The 7,669-nt window shown below is 38.8% G+C and overlaps 1 long non-coding RNA gene across 2 annotated transcripts; it reads right to left on the minus strand.

Moving 5' to 3' along the window:
• Window positions 1–470: 470 nt before the first annotated feature.
• LOC120530055 lies at window positions 471–7,165 on the minus strand. 2 transcript variants are annotated; one of them, XR_005633898.1, is made up of 6 exons: window positions 7,054–7,165; window positions 2,319–2,506; window positions 2,114–2,236; window positions 1,959–2,000; window positions 1,686–1,855; window positions 471–852 (listed from the first exon to the last, which is right to left on the minus strand). It is a non-coding gene; the product is annotated as an uncharacterized LOC120530055 (long non-coding RNA). The 2 variants fall into 2 exon arrangements; XR_005633897.1 differs by having other exon boundaries at window positions 2,114–2,506.
• Between the last annotated feature and the right edge of the window lie 504 nt (window positions 7,166–7,669).

Below are 7,669 nucleotides of genomic sequence, written 5' to 3' on the forward strand. Positions count from 1 at the left end.
ACACTGTAAAATTTTCGTTGTAATTTAACAGTAAAATACTGGCAGCAGAGTTGCCAGCCACTGACTGTATGTTTACAGAGAAGCTGCTGTAGTTCACATTTACAGTATTACACTGTCATTTCATCATACAGTATGATACTGTAATATAATTGTACAATACTGTATGATGAAATGACAGAGTTCTACAGTAAATGTGAACTACAGCAGCTTCTCTGTAAACATACAGTCAGTGGCTGGCAACTCTGCTGCCAGTATTTTACTGTAAAATGACATGAGAAAATGTTAGAACTGTATTTTCTATAGTTATGTATTGTATTTTTTACATTGGGCATGCTGTGAATACCATTTTATAGTGTCACTACAGCATTGATAAGGACATTATTCTGCAATATTTACTGACAGATTAATTTAAACAAATAATGCTTCTTTCATTTGAAACATTCCAATAAACATTTATTTTATGGTCTTGATTAGCTTTTTACATTACCAGTTTTTGTAATTGTTAGCAGTCTTTCATTATTTCAGATAAACACAGATGGTGGGAAACACTGGCAATAAACATAGTGCAGCATTCAATACTAAATTTAAAAGTATAACACCAATGTTGACTTTCACATTAAAATAGAATAAGAACACCATGTTAGACAAAAATTGCCTAAACTGTCAAAATTAAAAGTGAACAAAGTGGTCTTGGATGAATTCCGTTCAAAGTCCATTACCTTACAAAGTGGACAGGAAAAATGAGGGTTCACTGCGTTCTTCTTGTTATGGACTACTTGGCTAGTCTTCTTGGATGTAGCTTTTCCTTGATTGGCCTTGGACATTTGTTCAGGGTTGATGTCAATAAATCGTCTAAATGACAAAAAGAAAGAAAAACACATGTACTTAATTATTTATAAAATTAAAAAAAATCATTCACTTTGTCATGACTACAATGGTTCCTCTTCAGGTTCATGTGGGAAAGTGAAGCCATAGAACATCTTCAGAACAGTCCCTTAGTTCCTGCACTCTCAACAATTTGCATTCTCTTAAAAAGATTCAAGTACATAACTGAATTTGCCAATATTTACTTTTAACCAATTTAATTTATAGAAAAAATATCATGGTGTGTGTCAGGGTGGTTAATAGTGTGTCACAAAAAATTTAATAGGGTATGAGAAGGAGAATAAGCTGACTGTATGTCTAAGAGGAAGGTGCAAACAGGTGCAGGCAGTGTGTAATAAAGTCTGATGGAAGTGGAAGTGGAAGTGTATGGAAAATAAGCCAATGTTTTACCTTTGAACAAAATCGAGGGTGCTTGCAGTCTCTTCCTATATTGGAGGTTGAAATTATAACATGTGTGGAAAAATAAAAAATACAGTTCAATAACTTGTGCTTGACAAATCTGATGTATGTGACAGAAAGCATGTTCTATGGGGTGTGTGGTAGGAGTCCAGCAGACCCTGCATGTTCAGTGTACAAAAACAAGTGCTGCTTCTTGGGCGTCTAACGGGTGTGGACTCATCAGGCCCCAACAGATGTCCTCCACCCTTAGATTATTTGATAATGTTTATGTAACTAAAGTCTTAAAGCCCTACGAATGGGGGACACGGGCCCTCGGTGCAAATGAAGGGCAGTGTCCTAGGGCTGTGTTTCTCTGTCATTTAACCTTTGCCTGGTGTGTATGAATAAAGAATATTTCTAACTTTAATTTTGCTTTCTCTGTCTTCAGTCACAAGAAACGACACCAAAGAAAAAGTGTCCACCCATGAAGCAAACACAGCAGTACGGCCACAGACAAAGCTGAGTTGTGTTCCCTCACATACAACGTGACCTTCAATGCTCACCATCCACTGCTGGTTGCTTAGAGTTTGACCTGAAAATAAAAATTACAAAATGACATTCATTAAAGAGTACTCTGAAACATGAGAAACTTTTATCAGGTACAATTAGATATCTGCACTATTATGTCTACATACCAAGAATTATAATGCAAGGACTGTCAGGCAAGTTGAGTGTTCCTTGGACATAAAAAGTAAAAGAAAAAAAATGGACACAGCATGTAAACAGACACTACAACATATAAGTCACGCATGCAATCATACATATGATTTTCCAAAAATATTTAACTCACATCTGCTTGAAGTGTGAGTCCATCCATTTTCTTACTGAGGAGCCTGAGGAGCTCATTTGTGGTGAATTTTGAGGTGACCTATACGTCAAACTAATTACTGAACCAAAACGCTGCTTCTTTGTTCTGAAAAATGTAATGAAATATCAGTTCTAGAGTGTCACAACAAACAATGTGCACAACATAATTAGCTTATTGTCTGACTTACCATGTGAACAGTTTGGCACTGAACAGGTTGTATGAACTCTTAAGATGTCCTCTTCTTTCACGTACATTAAATCTTCTACTCCTCAGCCTACACATTTCTCAACTGACTGATTGAGTGGCTCGTCACGAAGGCCTGGTATTACTCACAGTAAGGTTTGCTTAATCTCTTTTTGTAACTCAGACATCATTCTAGTAATGGAAAAGAATGACGAAGAACCATTACAGTCAGACTACACAAGGCAGGCAGATTATTTTGATTAATGCATAAGTGACCAACATTTTGTGATGTCAATCAGTGAACTCCCTGGTCTACAAGAAAGTTATTTCTTTGTGACAACATGTACTGTACATTGGAATTGCTGTCAATGAGAATCGACTGAATTTTCCCAGATACAACACCTTCGTCATTTCTGTCCAGAACAACACGCATGTTCTTTTTGTAAAGTGTTTCCTGACTGGAATGTTTGACAGTCACAATATCTGCAAAAGTTGCTACTCCTACTAAAATTTGCAACAGATCCACCAATGTAGTGTGAGCTGAGACTGTCTCCTGCTCTGGCACTTGACCCAAGTATTTCAAATCCTGCACAACTAAACTAACGGCATGTGCTCAATGCTTGACCTACAGAAAAGTAACGGGACTGCACGCATGACACAAACAGCAAGAATCTCAGGTTTTTTTCTTTTTTGATCCAAGTCAATTGGCAACTTGATATAAGATTAAACCTAACGATTCTGAATCAGTATTAACACACTGTTCTCATAAATGTATCTGCCATTGGAAAAATCAGAGAATACTGTGATCCCTTGCTGTATCGCACTTTGACTTTCGCAGTTTTGCTCTATCGCGGATTTTATATGTAAGCATATGTAAATGTATATTGCGGATTTTTCGCTGATTCGCGGATTTCTGCAGACAATGGGTCTTTTAATTTATGGTACATGCTTCCTCAGTTTGTTTGCCCAGTTGATTTCATACAAGGGACGCTATTGGCGGATGGCTTAGAAGCTACCCAATCAGAGCACGTATTACATATTAACTAAAACTCCTCAATGCTATAAGATATGCCTTCTGCGCGGTGCTCGATTGTTTGCTTGTCTCTGCCTCTATCTCACCCTCTCTGACATTCTCTGCGCCTGACGGAGAGGGTGTGAGCTGAGGTGTTGTTTGCACAGAAGCTGTTTGGCTAGTGGATACGGACGCTCCTCTAAGAAATGCCGCTTTATCGAGGTGCGTCCAAAAGCTCACTTATTGATTTTTTGATTGTTTGCTTTAATCTCTCTCTCTCTCTCTCTGACGTTCTCTGCGCTTGACGGAGGAGATGTGAGCAGAGGGGCTTTTTGCACAGAAGCTGTTTGCTTAGAAGATAGGGACGCTCCTGTAAAAAATGCTGACAGGCTACCTTCGCATTGCTCCCTTCATTGCCGCTGCTTTATCGCGGTGCTTGCATACTTAAAAGCGCAACAGCCCTATTGATTTTTCATTCTTTACTTTACTCTCTCTCTGACATTCTCCGCTCCTTACGCGCACTTTGAAGAGGAAGATATGTTTGCATTCTTTTAATTGTGAGAAAGAACTGTCATCTCTGTCTTGTCATGGAGCACAGTTTAAACTTTTGACTAAAGGGTGTTATTTCATGTCTAGAGGGCTCTAATAATGTTAAAAAACGTATTTAGAAGGTCGTAAACAGGTTTTCTATGCTCTAACTGCGAAAATATTAGATTTATAAATAAAGAATCCTACTTGGGAAATTCATTTATCTGTCTGGAGCGGATTAACCGCGATAAACGAGGGTTTACTGTATAACTGTGCGGAGAATATTTATAAACAGTGTGGGAGAGTTTCTAAGGGCTTAAAATATATAAAAATAATCATACAAACATATGGTTTCTACTTCGCGGATTTTCACCTATCGCGAGGGGGTCTGGAACGCAACCCCCGCGATCGAGGAGGGATTACTGTATATTTTGTTCTGATTTCAGCTTTTGTTTCCTTATATTGTTTCCTGAATAATAAAACAGTGCTTCTAAAGTTTGTTTAATAGGAATGTACTGAGAAAAGTTTTCCTTGCGTGATTCATTTTTTCTAAGGTACATGATCTATAAAATAACAGGAACATAACTATAAATTTTAATGTGCTGACAAAACGGCAATATTGTTTCAAAATCATGATCACAAAATTGACGCTGCAGCATTTTAGGTCAGTTGGTTAATCTATTTAAGTCAGAAAAATATGCAATAACTCATTACTTTAAGCAGGTTCCTTAGCTGACACTAACTGGTAACAAATAGCTAAGCTGCCACAACTGCTTTGACTAACTTTAAAGGTTACTGAGTTAAAAGAGTTTGGAACTTGTGTGCTTTGTGCAAAATCACTTTGTCCTTACATGTAACATGATAGCACACGGTAACATCTGTTATTTTATAATGCCAGGATGTCTCACTGACATTTTACTTTAGAATCAATGTATGTGGTCTAATGACACACTGAGCAAAAACGTATACTGTATGCAGAGTACTTTGTGATAATTTAAAATAAAGATATTGTTTAAACATTAACTGGACGAAATGACTTTCCACTACAAGCAGGGCAAAATAGTTGTGCGGGCTATACAGGCTATTTGATACTTTAAGTACAAACTAATTAATACCATACCATACCATACCATATTTATTTGTTGAGCGCTTAAAAACACAGCATTACAACTGACCAAAGCGCTGTACAGTTACAACAAGCAGGACTAAAAGCAAAATATTAAAAATAAACATTAAGAGAGAAATTAAAACAGAGATACTAAAAACAGGTCAAGGGACCAAATAAAATGAAGAAAATAGCAAAAGGCATGTGGAAAATGAAGCAGGTTAAGAATTAAAAGCCAATGTGAAGAAGTGCGTTTTTAGGCGAGATTTGAATGCGGCGACTGAAGCGGCTCGCCTAACCACTAAGAGCCCGGGTGCACAGACGGAGAAAGCCCTTTCACCACGAGCTTTAAAACGTGCCTTGGGAACGGTTAGGAGCAGCTGATCTGCGGATCTAAGAACACGAGGGGGATTGTGACAATGGAGCCAGACACTCAAATAGGCGGGGGCTAGACCATTTAATGCCTTATAGGTTAGGAGGAGAATCTTAAAATCGATTCTGAATCTAACCGGCAGCCAGTGAAGGGTTTTTAAAATTGGTGAAATGTGTTGGATTCTGCTACTTCCAGTTAGAAGCCTTGCAGCCGCATTTTGAGCCAGTTGAAGTCTAGAAAGCGTGGCTTTACTGATACCAAAAAGGCTTAGAGTAGTCAAGCCGGGACGTAATGAATGCATGAATTACTGATTCCAGGAGGTGGTTAGAAAGAATAGGCTTGAGTTTGGCGATTCGCCTTAGATGGAAAAAGCAGGATTTTACTGGGCTGTTGACTTGAGCATCCATTTTCAGGAACGTATCCATTTTGATTCCAAGATTGGAGACAGACGAAGTTACTGGAATGGGAAGAGAAACGAGGCCAAGGGGTGGAGCCTGTTTGCAGTCGGGACTAAAACAATGACCTCGGTTTTGAATCATTCAGGTGAAGGAAGTTTACAGCCAGCCAGTCCTTAATGTCAGATAGGCAGTCGAGGAGAGGTTTGGTGGAGTCAGTTGGCTTGAGGGAGAAATAAATTTGGCAGTCGTCAGCATATAGGTGATATGAAATTGCATGCTTTCTAAAAATTGCACCTAAAGGCAGGATGTAGATTGAAAAAAGTAGTGGCCCTAAAATGGAACCCTGGGGACCCACATGGGAGTGGGACTGATTCAGATGAAAAATCGTCTAGCATGACTCTGAGAGTCCTGTTGCAGAAATATGACCTGAACCAGTCGAGGGCTAAGCCAGATACACCAGCCCAGGATTCGAGTCGGAGATCATGATGTCGTGGTCGATTGTGTCGAAAGCAGCAGATAAGTCGAGAAGAACCATAACCACGTGGAGTCCTGAGTCCAATGCCAAAAGGACGTCATTTAGGACACGTAAATGCGCGGTTTCTGTGCTGTGTTGGGGCCTAAAGCCTGACTGAAAAAGATCCATTACCTGATGGTCCTGTAGGTGATGAGTTAATTGCTCATAAACTACTTTTTCTAGTATTTTGACAAGAAAGGTAGTTTGGAGATTGGACGAAGATTGGAAAGAACGGCAGGGTCAAGATCAGGTTTTTTCACAATTGGATGTACAACTGCGTGTTTGAAAGCACAAGGAACTATAGCCGAGGATAGACTACTAGTTATGATCTTTAGGACATCATATCGAATCACAGGAAACACATCTTTCAGCAGTCTGGATGGCACCACATCGTCCGGAGAGCCCAAAGGCTTCATTGAGGCAATGATTCTTTCCAGATGGGGAGCGAAATGGGTTCAAAGCTGGTGAGGGAACCGTGCGCAGGAGCGGCTAAATCAACAGAGCCAGAAGAAGAAATGGAGATCTGGGATCTAATGTTCGTGACCTTATCCAGAAAAAACGTGAGGATCTGATTACAAAGAGCAGTGGAGGCAGCAGAGAAAACAGTTATGGCTGGAGAGAGGACAGCATTTAGTGTTAATAAAGTATGCAATTATAATAATAAAGTTATGCAATTATACACACATACAAACACAAATGCTGAGGATGTGAAACGACTGTCAAATGAATAACTAATGAACTCACTCACATAGACAAAAAAAAACTTTAAAAAAAAAAATGCACAAAAAATAAAAGAGACAGAGGCTCACCAAGTCAAAACGGTAATGAATTGTTTCTGGAACTTTCAATTCTCCCGCCTCACACTCTGTTGCCGGTCTCACTCAACAATGGAAAGTGCAAAACGAATAATATTAAAAATAAATGAACTGAAAAAAAGATCAATAATTATAAGCTATAACATAATTAACAGGACGTAAGAAAGTTCTAAAAGTTTTAATGTGGTTCTCTGAACCAAAACCTCTGCTCAGCTTGCACCGCTCTTACTTCCTCGTTCAAACCAATCCCAGAATGCCTTGCTTGTACAGTATGTTACTGTATCTTAACTAGTTTACAGTATGTTACTGTATTTTTGATATATTACTGTATTAAGTTTTGAAAACAGCTCTTTGCTGCAGATGTACAGCCATTCTTTAAAATATTACAGCATGTTACTGTGTAAACCAAATACAGGAGAATACTGTAGGAAACTCGCTGTAAATTTACAGCAATCCTTTACAGTGTAGGCCTGCTAAACAGATGGTTAAATAAAGGCCCATGCCATATTTCTTTTTTAATTGCAGCTTAGCTCTTGCTGCTAATAAAACCTAGCGAGAGGACCCAGGAAGGAAGAACGATGAGATAACGACAGCTCAAGGATGGAAGAAG

The sequence above is a fragment of the Polypterus senegalus genome, chromosome 5 (genome assembly GCF_016835505.1).
Source record: "Polypterus senegalus isolate Bchr_013 chromosome 5, ASM1683550v1, whole genome shotgun sequence".
Taxonomy (NCBI): domain Eukaryota; kingdom Metazoa; phylum Chordata; class Cladistia; order Polypteriformes; family Polypteridae; genus Polypterus; species Polypterus senegalus.